The sequence below is a fragment of the Gadus morhua genome, chromosome 1 (genome assembly GCF_902167405.1).
Source record: "Gadus morhua chromosome 1, gadMor3.0, whole genome shotgun sequence".
NCBI lineage: Eukaryota > Metazoa > Chordata > Actinopteri > Gadiformes > Gadidae > Gadus > Gadus morhua.
In genome coordinates this window covers 1,121,796-1,134,439 of record NC_044048.1, presented here as the reverse complement: position 1 = coordinate 1,134,439, position 12,644 = coordinate 1,121,796, and the positions used below count along the sequence as shown (strand labels likewise).

The window sequence follows — 12,644 nt, the reverse complement described above, 5'->3', positions numbered from 1 at the left end:
GCTTCAGGAATCGGTTTTACAGATGCACAATTTAAGTAACACAGGAGACTTCTCTCAACGGCAAAGCGTATGCTTCTCATGTAGAAGGCCTGAGGTTCAATGCCTGCCGTCTCCAAGATGTGATCAAAGCTAGCTTCAGTCAATTTGAAGACTATTTCAAAATTAGATCAAGCAAGGCTTAACCTACCCTAAGTGTTCCAGACTCTTCCTGTTACAAAAAGCCAGAGACTTGGCACTCTAACAGTGTGTTGTCGTGGCCGAGTGGTTAAGGCGATGGACTAGAAATCCATTGGGGTCTCCCCGCGCAGGTTCGAATCCTGCCGACAACGGTTCTATCTGAATACGATTTTTCATTGCCTTGTTCGGCCAACACATACACATATTACGGTGAAATCAGTGCAAATATGTTAATCTAAGCATGTAGAAGGCTTCATATTTAAAACCTGGCATTATCTGGACAGGCTCTTAGCATTCTATGTTTTTTGACAACATGTTCTCCAAACATAAAATGTTAATATTTAAAGGTCTGATAGATCCGAAGACTAGTGTTGTCAGGTCCAAGTGCTGAATGCCATGGACGAGAAAACCCTTGGTGTGTTCCGCAGCAGGTTTAAAATGCACATTCTTGCGCAGTAAGGGGATGTAGCTCAGTGGTAGAGCGCATGCTTTGCATGTATGAGGCCCCGGGTTCAATCCCCGGCATCTCAATTTGATTGCCTGAGAAAAGTCAGGTCAGTGCTATTATGATCAAATGAGGTCACGCAATGCTTAACCTACCAAAGATGTTGACGAATGCTAATGTTCGTAACAAGTGAGAGAATTGAAACTGTGTTGTCGTCAACGATACAGGTTAATCAGTGCGTGCGATTTCATAAGCGCACGCATTTGCTCGCTCAAAAGCTAGTGTGCGCTCAAAAGCTAGTGCCGGTCAACACATTGATATGAGTACGGTACGTTTATGCACTAAGTGTTGACAGCCACAGAAGAGAAAAACATTGTTGCGTCATGACGAAGATTCAGGTCTGCCGACAAGCGTTGGCCAGTTCTGCTATCTGTACGCAGACTACTTCTCTAAGAAATGTATGACACCGTACTGCCAGTCAATAACCGATTTCCCCTCTTGTATCGTCAAGCAAACTTTCATGTATCGGTTGCCACATGTACAATTGAAGTTATCTGTTTTTGGCTCATCTGTAAAGCTTCTCATGTAGGAGTGCTGAGGTCCGATCACTAAGATGTGATCAAAGCAAGCTGTGGTCAAGGGTGTAGGACTATTTCACAATTTGATGACACAGCCTCAAGCGTTGCAGTCTGTTACTGTTCGAACAACTGATAGACTTGAGGTCGATAAGCACCATTGTCCTGGCCAAGCGATTAAGCTGATGCACTAGAAATCCATTGGATCCCCCGCTCCATTATTGAAATCTACCACACCAGTTTACCACCTCTGCTTTTAGCAGGCAGGCCAAATATCTCAATCTCTTAGGATTGCCTAGTGCAAGTCAACCTATTGATTGGCTGTATCATTAAGCAAAGCTTCAGGTATTGATAGCAGAGATGTAGTAATTATTACATAAAGGGGATGTAGCTCAGTGGTCGAGCGCATGCTTCGCATGTATGAGGTCCCGGGTTTAATCCCCGGCATCTCCAATTTGTATACCTTTTATAAGGTAGAAGTCAAAAATGATCCGATCACGAAACATTGCTGAATGTTACTGTGTAATGAATGTCTAAACAAAATGAGGTCACGCAATGCTTTACCTACCAAAAATATTGCAGAATGCTAATGTTTGAACAAGAGAGATTATTGAACTGTCGAAACTGTGTGGTTAAGGTGATGGACTAGAAATCCATTGGGGTCTCCTCGCGCAGGTTCGAATCCTGCCGTCAACGGCACAGGTTAATCAGTGTATGTTTAAGGGACTGTTTAAAGGATCAACAGAAATATGTCATGGTACTACAGACCTCTTTTGTTGTATTCCCAATCATTTGCTGAAGCATTTCTCCTGAACTGAGAGGGGTGCTGTGGCTGGGACTGTCATAGTGACTGTCTAGTTCACAGAAGAGGCAGTGTTCTAATTACATCAGTAAGTTGTATAATGTAAGTAACCTACTCAATTTGAATTCCTTTAGCCGCCAGTTCTGATAGCTTAACACATGATCGGGTCACGCTACTTGAGACCTTTTTCATTGCTGTCTCAAGTAAACATTACAATAGGGGTACTGTGGCTTAGCTGGTGAAAGCGCCTGTCTTGAAAACAGGAGACCCTGGGTTCAACTCCCAGCAGTACCTACACTATTTGCAACAGCATCATCTGGTGTAGATGTGATAAAAGTGTTTCTTGCAGTTAAAATGAACGGAATTGTCCTAACTAGCAATCTTACTTCTGGTTGCAAACTTGCAATCCATCAACGCAATAGACTTTCCATCAATGACAACGGCGGCAGGCGAGCAAAATTCTCTATAAAATGTATGATACCCTAGTGCCAACTGATGACCTATTTGTCCCTTCTATCGTTAAGCAAAGCTTCAGGAATCGGTTTTACAGATGCACAATTTAAGTAACACAGGAGACTTCTCTCAACGGCAAAGCGTATGCTTCTCATGTAGAAGGCCTGAGGTTCAATGCCTGCCGTCTCCAAGATGTGATCAAAGCTAGCTTCAGTCAATTTGAAGACTATTTCAAAATTAGATCAAGCAAGTCTTAACCTACCCTAAGTGTTCCAGACTCTTCCTGTTACAAAAAGCCAGAGACTTGGCACTCTAACAGTGTGTTGTCGTGGCCGAGTGGTTAAGGCGATGGACTAGAAATCCATTGGGGTCTCCCCGCGCAGGTTCGAATCCTGCCGACAACGGTTCTATCTGAATACGATTTTTCATTCCCTTGTTCGGCCAACACATACACATATTACGGTGAAACTGCATGAAATCAGTGCAAATATGTTAATCTAAGCATGTGGAAGGCTTCATATTTAAAACCTGGCATTATCTGGACAGGCTCTTAGCATTCTATGTTTTTTGACAACATGTTCTCCAAACATAAAATGTTAATATTTAAAGGTCTGATAGATCCGAAGACTAGTGTTGTCAGGTCCAAGTGCTGAATGCCATGGACGAGAAAACCCTTGGTGTGTTCCGCAGCAGGTTTAAAATGCACATTCTTGAGCCGTAAGGGGATGTAGCTCAGTGGTAGAGCGCATGCTTTGCATGTATGAGGCCCCGGGTTCAATCCCCGGCATCTCCATTTGATTGCCTGAGAAAAGTCAGGTCAGTGCTATTTTGATCAAATGAGGTCACGCAATGCTTAACCTACCAAAGATGTTGACGAATGCTAATGTTCGAAACAAGTGAGAGAATTGAAACTGTGTTGTCGTCAACGATACAGGTTAATCAGTGCGTGAGATTTCATAAGCGCACGCTTTTGCTCGCTCAAAAGCTAGTGTGCGCTCAAAAGCTAGTGCCGGTCAACACATTGATATGAGTACGGTACGTTTATGCACTAAGTGTTGACAGCCACAGAAGAGAAAAACATTGTTGCGTCATGACGAAGATTCAGGTCTGCCGACAAGCGTTGGCCAGTTCTGCTATCTGTACGCAGACTACTTCTCTAAGAAATGTATGACACCGTACTGCCAGTCAATAACCGATTTCCCCTCTTGTATCGTCAAGCAAACTTTCATGTATCGGTTGCCACATGTACAATTGAAGTTATCTGTTTTCGGCTCATCTGTAAAGCTTCTCATGTAGGAGTGCTGAGGTCCGATCACTAAGATGTGATCAAAGCAAGCTGTGGTCAAGGGTGTAGGACTATTTCACAATTTGATGACACAGCCTCAAGCGTTGCAGTCTGTTACTGTTCGAACAACTGATAGACTTGAGGTCGATAAGCACCATTGTCCTGGCCAAGCGATTAAGCTGATGCACTAGAAATCCATTGGATCCCCCGCTCCATTATTGAAATCTACCACACCAGTTTACCACCTCTGCTTTTAGCAGGCAGGCCAAATATCTCAATCTCTTAGGATTGCCTAGTGCAAGTCAACCTATTGATTGGCTGTATCATTAAGCAAAGCTTCAGGTATTGATAGCAGAGATGTAGTAATTATTACATAAAGGGGATGTAGCTCAGTGGTAGAGCGCATGCTTCGCATGTATGAGGTCCCGGGTTTAATCCCCGGCATCTCCAATTTGTATACCTTTTATAAGGTAGAAGTCAAAAATGATCCGATCACGAAACATTGCTGAATGTTACTGTGTAATGAATGTCTAAACAAAATGAGGTCACGCAATGCTTTACCTACCAAAAATGTTGCAGAATGCTAATGTTTGAACAAGAGAGATTATTGAACTCTCGAAACTGTGTGGTTAAGGTGATGGACTAGAAATCCAATGGGGTCTCCTCGCGCAGGTTCGAATCCTGCCGTCAACGGCACAGGTTAATCAGTGTATGTTTAAGGGACTGTTTAAAGGATCAACAGAAATATGTCATGGTACTACAGACCTCTTTTGTTGTATTCCCAATCATTTGCCGAAGCATTTCTCCTGAACTGAGAGGGGTGCTGTGGCTGGGACTGTCATAGTGACTGTCTAGTTCACAGAAGAGGCAGTGTTCTAATTACATCAGTAAGTTGTATAATGTAAGTAACCTACTCAATTGGAATTCCTTTAGCCGCCAGTTCTGATAGCTTAACACATGATCGGGTCACGCTACTTGAGACCTTTTTCATTGCTGTCTCAAGTAAACATTACAATAGGGGTACTGTGGCTTAGCTGGTGAAAGCGCCTGTCTTGTAAACAGGAGACCCTGGGTTCAACTCCCAGCAGTACCTACACTATTTGCAACAGCATCATCTGGTGTAGATGTGATAAATGTGTTTCTTGCAGTTAAAATGAACGGAATTGTCCTAACTGGCAATCTTACTTCTGGTTGCAAACTTGCAATCCATCAATGCAATAGACTTTCCATCAATGACAACGGCGGCAGGCGAGCAAAATTCTCTATAAAATGTATGATACCCTAGTGCCAACTGATGACCTATTTGTCCCTTCTATCGTTAAGCAAAGCTTCAGGAATCGGTTTTACAGATGCACAATTTAAGTAACACAGGAGACTTCTCTCAACGGCAAAGCGTATGCTTCTCATGTAGAAGGCCTGAGGTTCAATGCCTGCCGTCTCCAAGATGTGATCAAAGCTAGCTTCAGTCAATTTGAAGACTATTTCAAAATTAGATCAAGCAAGGCTTAACCTACCCCAAGTGTTCCAGACTCTTCCTGTTCCAAAAAGCCAGAGACTTGGCACTCTAACAGTGTGTTGTCGTGGCCGAGTGGTTAAGGCGATGGACTAGAAATCCATTGGGGTCTCCCCGCGCAGGTTCGAATCCTGCCGACAACGGTTCTATCTGAATACGATTTTTCATTCCCTTGTTCGGCCAACACATACACATATTACGGTGAAACTGCATGAAATCAGTGCAAATATGTTAATCTAAGCATGTGGAAGGCTTCATATTTAAAACCTGGCATTATCTGGACAGGCTCTTAGCATTCTATGTTTTTTGACAACATGTTCTCCAAACATAAAATGTTAATATTTAAAGGTCTGATAGATCCGAAGACTAGTGTTGTCAGGTCCAAGTGCTGAATGCCATGGACGAGAAAACCCTTGGTGTGTTCCGCAGCAGGTTTAAAATGCACATTCTTGAGCCGTAAGGGGATGTAGCTCAGTGGTAGAGCGCATGCTTTGCATGTATGAGGCCCCGGGTTCAATCCCCGGCATCTCCATTTGATTGCCTGAGAAAAGTCAGGTCAGTGCTATTTTGATCAAATGAGGTCACGCAATGCTTAACCTACCAAAGATGTTGACGAATGCTAATGTTCGAAACAAGTGAGAGAATTGAAACTGTGTTGTCGTCAACGATACAGGTTAATCAGTGCGTGAGATTTCATAAGCGCACGCTTTTGCTCGCTCAAAAGCTAGTGTGCGCTCAAAAGCTAGTGCCGGTCAACACATTGATATGAGTACGGTACGTTTATGCACTAAGTGTTGACAGCCACAGAAGAGAAAAACATTGTTGCGTCATGACGAAGATTCAGGTCTGCCGACAAGCGTTGGCCAGTTCTGCTATCTGTACGCAGACTACTTCTCTAAGAAATGTATGACACCGTACTGCCAGTCAATAACCGATTTCCCCTCTTGTATCGTCAAGCAAACTTTCATGTATCGGTTGCCACATGTACAATTGAAGTTATCTGTTTTCGGCTCATCTGTAAAGCTTCTCATGTAGGAGTGCTGAGGTCCGATCACTAAGATGTGATCAAAGCAAGCTGTGGTCAAGGGTGTAGGACTATTTCACAATTTGATGACACAGCCTCAAGCGTTGCAGTCTGTTACTGTTCGAACAACTGATAGACTTGAGGTCGATAAGCACCATTGTCCTGGCCAAGCGATTAAGCTGATGCACTAGAAATCCATTGGATCCCCCGCTCCATTATTGAAATCTACCACACCAGTTTACCACCTCTGCTTTTAGCAGGCAGGCCAAATATCTCAATCTCTTAGGATTGCCTAGTGCAAGTCAACCTATTGATTGGCTGTATCATTAAGCAAAGCTTCAGGTATTGATAGCAGAGATGTAGTAATTATTACATAAAGGGGATGTAGCTCAGTGGTAGAGCGCATGCTTCGCATGTATGAGGTCCCGGGTTTAATCCCCGGCATCTCCAATTTGTATACCTATTATAAGGTAGAAGTCAAAAATGATCCGATCACGAAACATTGCTGAATGTTACTGTGTAATGAATGTCTAAACAAAATGAGGTCACGCAATGCTTTACCTACCAAAAATGTTGCAGAATGCTAATGTTTGAACAAGAGAGATTATTGAACTCTCGAAACTGTGTGGTTAAGGTGATGGACTAGAAATCCAATGGGGTCTCCTCGCGCAGGTTCGAATCCTGCCGTCAACGGCACAGGTTAATCAGTGTATGTTTAAGGGACTGTTTAAAGGATCAACAGAAATATGTCATGGTACTACAGACCTCTTTTGTTGTATTCCCAATCATTTGCTGAAGCATTTCTCCTGAACTGAGAGGGGTGCTGTGGCTGGGACTGTCATAGTGACTGTCTAGTTCACAGAAGAGGCAGTGTTCTAATTACATCAGTAAGTTGTATAATGTAAGTAACCTACTCAATTTGAATTCCTTTAGCCGCCAGTTCTGATAGCTTAACACATGATCGGGTCACGCTACTTGAGACCTTTTTCATTGCTGTCTCAAGTAAACATTACAATAGGGGTACTGTGGCTTAGCTGGTGAAAGCGCCTGTCTTGTAAACAGGAGACCCTGGGTTCAACTCCCAGCAGTACCTACACTATTTGCAACAGCATCATCTGGTGTAGATGTGATAAAAGTGTTTCTTGCAGTTAAAATGAACGGAATTGTCCTAACTGGCAATCTTACTTCTGGTTGCAAACTTGCAATCCATCAACGCAATAGACTTTCCATCAATGACAACGGCGGCAGGCGAGCAAAATTCTCTATAAAATGTATGATACCCTAGTGCCAACTGATGACCTATTTGTCCCTTCTATCGTTAAGCAAAGCTTCAGGAATCGGTTTTACAGATGCACAATTTAAGTAACACAGGAGACTTCTCTCAACGGCAAAGCGTATGCTTCTCATGTAGAAGGCCTGAGGTTCAATGCCTGCCGTCTCCAAGATGTGATCAAAGCTAGCTTCAGTCAATTTGAAGACTATTTCAAAATTAGATCAAGCAAGGCTTAACCTACCCTAAGTGTTCCAGACTCTTCCTGTTACAAAAAGCCAGAGACTTGGCACTCTAACAGTGTGTTGTCGTGGCCGAGTGGTTAAGGCGATGGGCTAGAAATCCATTGGGGTCTCCCCGCGCAGGTTCGAATCCTGCCGACAACGGTTCTATCTGAATACGATTTTTCATTCCCTTGTTCGGCCAACACATACACATATTACGGTGAAACTGCATGAAATCAGTGCAAATATGTTAATCTAAGCATGTAGAAGGCTTCATATTTAAAACCTGGCATTATCTGGACAGGCTCTTAGCATTCTATGTTTTTTGACAACATGTTCTCCAAACATAAAATGTTAATATTTAAAGGTCTGATAGATCCGAAGACTAGTGTTGTCAGGTCCAAGTGCTGAATGCCATGGACGAGAAAACCCTTGGTGTGTTCCGCAGCAGGTTTAAAATGCACATTCTTGCGCAGTAAGGGGATGTAGCTCAGTGGTAGAGCGCATGCTTTGCATGTATGAGGCCCCGGGTTCAATCCCCGGCATCTCCATTTGATTGCCTGAGAAAAGTCAGGTCAGTGCTATTTTGATCAAATGAGGTCACGCAATGCTTAACCTACCAAAGATGTTGACGAATGCTAATGTTCGAAACAAGTGAGAGAATTGAAACTGTGTTGTCGTCAACGATACAGGTTAATCAGTGCGTGCGATTTCATAAGCGCACGCTTTTGCTCGCTCAAAAGCTAGTGTGCGCTCAAAAGCTAGTGCCGGTCAACACATTGATATGAGTACGGTACGTTTATGCACTAAGTGTTGACAGCCACAGAAGAGAAAAACATTGTTGCGTCATGACGAAGATTCAGGTCTGCCGACAAGCGTTGGCCAGTTCTGCTATCTGTACGCAGACTACTTCTCTAAGAAATGTATGACACCGTACTGCCAGTCAATAACCGATTTCCCCTCTTGTATCGTCAAGCAAACTTTCATGTATCGGTTGCCACATGTACAATTGAAGTTATCTGTTTTTGGCTCATCTGTAAAGCTTCTCATGTAGGAGTGCTGAGGTCCGATCACTAAGATGTGATCAAAGCAAGCTGTGGTCAAGGGTGTAGGACTATTTCACAATTTGATGACACAGCCTCAAGCGTTGCAGTCTGTTACTGTTCGAACAACTGATAGACTTGAGGTCGATAAGCACCATTGTCCTGGCCAAGCGATTAAGCTGATGCACTAGAAATCCATTGGATCCCCCGCTCCATTATTGAAATCTACCACACCAGTTTACCACCTCTGCTTTTAGCAGGCAGGCCAAATATCTCAATCTCTTAGGATTGCCTAGTGCAAGTCAACCTATTGATTGGCTGTATCATTAAGCAAAGCTTCAGGTATTGATAGCAGAGATGTAGTAATTATTACATAAAGGGGATGTAGCTCAGTGGTCGAGCGAATGCTTCGCATGTATGAGGTCCCGGGTTTAATCCCCGGCATCTCCAATTTGTATACCTTTTATAAGGTAGAAGTCAAAAATGATCCGATCACGAAACATTGCTGAATGTTACTGTGTAATGAATGTCTAAACAAAATGAGGTCACGCAATGCTTTACCTACCAAAAATGTTGCAGAATGCTAATGTTTGAACAAGAGAGATTATTGAACTGTCGAAACTGTGTGGTTAAGGTGATGGACTAGAAATCCATTGGGGTCTCCTCGCGCAGGTTCGAATCCTGCCGTCAACGGCACAGGTTAATCAGTGTATGTTTAAGGGACTGTTTAAAGGATCAACAGAAATATGTCATGGTACTACAGACCTCTTTTGTTGTATTCCCAATCATTTGCTGAAGCATTTCTCCTGAACTGAGAGGGGTGCTGTGGCTGGGACTGTCATAGTGACTGTCTAGTTCACAGAAGAGGCAGTGTTCTAATTACATCAGTAAGTTGTATAATGTAAGTAACCTACTCAATTTGAATTCCTTTAGCCGCCAGTTCTGATAGCTTAACACATGATCGGGTCACGCTACTTGAGACCTTTTTCATTGCTGTCTCAAGTAAACATTACAATAGGGGTACTGTGGCTTAGCTGGTGAAAGCGCCTGTCTTGTAAACAGGAGACCCTGGGTTCAACTCCCAGCAGTACCTACACTATTTGCAACAGCATCATCTGGTGTAGATGTGATAAAAGTGTTTCTTGCAGTTAAAATGAACGGAATTGTCCTAACTAGCAATCTTACTTCTGGTTGCAAACTTGCAATCCATCAATGCAATAGACTTTCCATCAATGACAACGGCGGCAGGCGAGCAAAATTCTCTATAAAATGTATGATACCCTAGTGCCAACTGATGACCTATTTGTCCCTTCTATCGTTAAGCAAAGCTTCAGGAATCGGTTTTACAGATGCACAATTTAAGTAACACAGGAGACTTCTCTCAACGGCAAAGCGTATGCTTCTCATGTAGAAGGCCTGAGGTTCAATGCCTGCCGTCTCCAAGATGTGATCAAAGCTAGCTTCAGTCAATTTGAAGACTATTTCAAAATTAGATCAAGCAAGTCTTAACCTACCCTAAGTGTTCCAGACTCTTCCTGTTACAAAAAGCCAGAGACTTGGCACTCTAACAGTGTGTTGTCGTGGCCGAGTGGTTAAGGCGATGGACTAGAAATCCATTGGGGTCTCCCCGCGCAGGTTCGAATCCTGCCGACAACGGTTCTATCTGAACACGATTTTTCATTCCCTTGTTCGGCCAACACATATTACGGTGAAACTGCATGAAATCAGTGCAAATATGTTAATCTAAGCATGTAGAAGGCTTCATATTTAAAACCTGGCATTATCTGGACAGGCTCTTAGCATTCTATGTTTTTTGACAACATGTTCTCCAAACATAAAATGTTAATATTTAAAGGTCTGATAGATCCGAAGACTAGTGTTGTCAGGTCCAAGTGCTGAATGCCATGGACGAGAAAACCCTTGGTGTGTTCCGCAGCAGGTTTAAAATGCACCTTCTTGCGCAGTAAGGGGATGTAGCTCAGTGGTAGAGCGCATGCTTTGCATGTATGAGGCCCCGGGTTCAATCCCCGGCATCTCCATTTGATTGCCTGAGAAAAGTCAGGTCAGTGCTATTTTGATCAAATGAGGTCACGCAATGCTTAACCTACCAAAGATGTTGACGAATGCTAATGTTCGAAACAAGTGAGAGAATTGAAACTGTGTTGTCGTCAACGATACAGGTTAATCAGTGCGTGCGATTTCATAAGCGCACGCTTTTGCTCGCTCAAAAGCTAGTGTGCGCTCAAAAGCTAGTGCCGGTCAACACATTGATATGAGTACGGTACGTTTATGCACTAAGTGTTGACAGCCACAGAAGAGAAAAACATTGTTGCGTCATGACGAAGATTCAGGTCTGCCGACAAGCGTTGGCCAGTTCTGCTATCTGTACGCAGACTACTTCTCTAAGAAATGTATGACACCGTACTGCCAGTCAATAACCGATTTCCCCTCTTGTATCGTCAAGCAAACTTTCATGTATCGGTTGCCACATGTACAATTGAAGTTATCTGTTTTTGGCTCATCTGTAAAGCTTCTCATGTAGGAGTGCTGAGGTCCGATCACTAAGATGTGATCAAAGCAAGCTGTGGTCAAGGGTGTAGGACTATTTCACAATTTGATGACACAGGCTCAAGTGTTGCAGTCTGTTACTGTTCGAACAACTGATAGACTTGAGGTCGATAAGCACCATTGTCCTGGCCAAGCGATTAAGCTGATGCACTAGAAATCCATTGGATCCGCCGCTCCATGATTGAAATCTACCACACCAGTTTACCACCTCTGCTTTTAGCAGGCAGGCCAAATATCTTAATCTCTTAGGATTGCCTAGTGCAAGTCAACCTATTGATTGGCTGTATCATTAAGCAAAGCTTCAGGTATTGATAGCAGAGATGTAGTAATTATTACATAAAGGGGATGTAGCTCAGTGGTAGAGCGCATGCTTCGCATGTATGAGGTCCCGGGTTCAATCCCCGGCATCTCCAATTTGTATACCTATTATAAGGTAGAAGTCAAAAATGATCCGATCACGAAACATTGCTGAATGTTACTGTGTAATGAATGTCTAAACAAAATGAGGTCACGCAATGCTTTACCTACCAAAAATGTTGCAGAATGCTAATGTTTAAACAAGAGAGAGAATTGAACTGTCGAAACTGTGTGGTTAAGGTGATGGACTAGAAATCCATTGGGGTCTCCTCGCGCAGGTTCGAATCCTGCCGTCAACGGCACAGGTTAATCAGTGTATGTTTAAGGGACTGTTTAAAGGATCAACAGAAATATGTCATGGTACTGCAGACCTCTTTTGTTGTATTCCCAATCATTTGCTGAAGCATTTCTCCTGAACTGAGAGGGGTGCTGTGGCTGGGACTGTCATAGTGACTGTCTAGTTCACAGAAGAGGCAGTGTTCTAATTACATCAGTAAGTTGTATAATGTAAGTAACCTACTCAATTGGAATTCCTTTAGCCGCCAGTTCTGATAGCTTAACACATGATCGGGTCACGCTACTTGAGACCTTTTTCATTGCTGTCTCAAGTAAACATTACATTAGGGGTACTGTGGCTTAGCTGGTGAAAGCGCCTGTCTTGTAAACAGGAGACCCTGGGTTCAACTCCCAGCAGTACCTACACTATTTGCAACAGCATCATCTGGTGTAGATGTGGTAAAAGTGTTTCTTGCAGTTAAAAAAAACGGAATTGTCCTAACTGGCAATCTTGCTTGTGGTTGTAAACTTGCAATCCATCAATGCAATAGACTTTCCATCAATGACAACGGCGGCAGGCGAGCAAAATTCTATATAAAATGTGTGATACCCTAGTGCCAACTGATGACCTA

The 12,644-nt window shown here is 43.1% G+C and overlaps 20 non-coding genes across 20 annotated transcripts; all 20 read left to right on the top strand.

Moving 5' to 3' along the window:
- The first annotated feature begins 247 nt into the window (after positions 1 to 247).
- On the top strand, positions 248 to 329 carry trnas-aga (transfer RNA serine (anticodon AGA)). The gene has a single exon. It is a non-coding gene; the product is annotated as a tRNA-Ser (tRNA).
- Positions 330 to 636: 307 nt separating this feature from the next.
- Positions 637 to 708, top strand: trnaa-ugc (transfer RNA alanine (anticodon UGC)). The gene has a single exon. It is a non-coding gene; the product is annotated as a tRNA-Ala (tRNA).
- An 870-nt stretch (positions 709 to 1,578) lies between these two features.
- Positions 1,579 to 1,650, top strand: trnaa-cgc (transfer RNA alanine (anticodon CGC)). Its single transcript has one exon. It is a non-coding gene; the product is annotated as a tRNA-Ala (tRNA).
- A 569-nt stretch (positions 1,651 to 2,219) lies between these two features.
- trnas-uga (transfer RNA serine (anticodon UGA)) lies at positions 2,220 to 2,293 on the top strand. The gene has a single exon. It is a non-coding gene; the product is annotated as a tRNA-Ser (tRNA).
- A 481-nt stretch (positions 2,294 to 2,774) lies between these two features.
- On the top strand, positions 2,775 to 2,856 carry trnas-aga (transfer RNA serine (anticodon AGA)). The gene has a single exon. It is a non-coding gene; the product is annotated as a tRNA-Ser (tRNA).
- Positions 2,857 to 3,173: 317 nt separating this feature from the next.
- On the top strand, positions 3,174 to 3,245 carry trnaa-ugc (transfer RNA alanine (anticodon UGC)). Its single transcript has one exon. It is a non-coding gene; the product is annotated as a tRNA-Ala (tRNA).
- Positions 3,246 to 4,115: 870 nt separating this feature from the next.
- On the top strand, positions 4,116 to 4,187 carry trnaa-cgc (transfer RNA alanine (anticodon CGC)). Its single transcript has one exon. It is a non-coding gene; the product is annotated as a tRNA-Ala (tRNA).
- A 569-nt stretch (positions 4,188 to 4,756) lies between these two features.
- On the top strand, positions 4,757 to 4,830 carry trnat-ugu (transfer RNA threonine (anticodon UGU)). Its single transcript has one exon. It is a non-coding gene; the product is annotated as a tRNA-Thr (tRNA).
- A 481-nt stretch (positions 4,831 to 5,311) lies between these two features.
- On the top strand, positions 5,312 to 5,393 carry trnas-aga (transfer RNA serine (anticodon AGA)). The gene has a single exon. It is a non-coding gene; the product is annotated as a tRNA-Ser (tRNA).
- Positions 5,394 to 5,710: 317 nt separating this feature from the next.
- On the top strand, positions 5,711 to 5,782 carry trnaa-ugc (transfer RNA alanine (anticodon UGC)). The gene has a single exon. It is a non-coding gene; the product is annotated as a tRNA-Ala (tRNA).
- Positions 5,783 to 6,652: 870 nt separating this feature from the next.
- On the top strand, positions 6,653 to 6,724 carry trnaa-cgc (transfer RNA alanine (anticodon CGC)). The gene has a single exon. It is a non-coding gene; the product is annotated as a tRNA-Ala (tRNA).
- A 569-nt stretch (positions 6,725 to 7,293) lies between these two features.
- On the top strand, positions 7,294 to 7,367 carry trnat-ugu (transfer RNA threonine (anticodon UGU)). Its single transcript has one exon. It is a non-coding gene; the product is annotated as a tRNA-Thr (tRNA).
- Positions 7,368 to 7,848: 481 nt separating this feature from the next.
- Positions 7,849 to 7,930, top strand: trnas-aga (transfer RNA serine (anticodon AGA)). The gene has a single exon. It is a non-coding gene; the product is annotated as a tRNA-Ser (tRNA).
- A 317-nt stretch (positions 7,931 to 8,247) lies between these two features.
- Positions 8,248 to 8,319, top strand: trnaa-ugc (transfer RNA alanine (anticodon UGC)). Its single transcript has one exon. It is a non-coding gene; the product is annotated as a tRNA-Ala (tRNA).
- Positions 8,320 to 9,189: 870 nt separating this feature from the next.
- trnaa-cgc (transfer RNA alanine (anticodon CGC)) lies at positions 9,190 to 9,261 on the top strand. The gene has a single exon. It is a non-coding gene; the product is annotated as a tRNA-Ala (tRNA).
- A 569-nt stretch (positions 9,262 to 9,830) lies between these two features.
- Positions 9,831 to 9,904, top strand: trnat-ugu (transfer RNA threonine (anticodon UGU)). Its single transcript has one exon. It is a non-coding gene; the product is annotated as a tRNA-Thr (tRNA).
- A 481-nt stretch (positions 9,905 to 10,385) lies between these two features.
- Positions 10,386 to 10,467, top strand: trnas-aga (transfer RNA serine (anticodon AGA)). Its single transcript has one exon. It is a non-coding gene; the product is annotated as a tRNA-Ser (tRNA).
- Positions 10,468 to 10,778: 311 nt separating this feature from the next.
- Positions 10,779 to 10,850, top strand: trnaa-ugc (transfer RNA alanine (anticodon UGC)). The gene has a single exon. It is a non-coding gene; the product is annotated as a tRNA-Ala (tRNA).
- An 870-nt stretch (positions 10,851 to 11,720) lies between these two features.
- trnaa-cgc (transfer RNA alanine (anticodon CGC)) lies at positions 11,721 to 11,792 on the top strand. The gene has a single exon. It is a non-coding gene; the product is annotated as a tRNA-Ala (tRNA).
- Positions 11,793 to 12,361: 569 nt separating this feature from the next.
- Positions 12,362 to 12,435, top strand: trnat-ugu (transfer RNA threonine (anticodon UGU)). Its single transcript has one exon. It is a non-coding gene; the product is annotated as a tRNA-Thr (tRNA).
- The last annotated feature ends 209 nt before the right edge of the window (positions 12,436 to 12,644 follow it).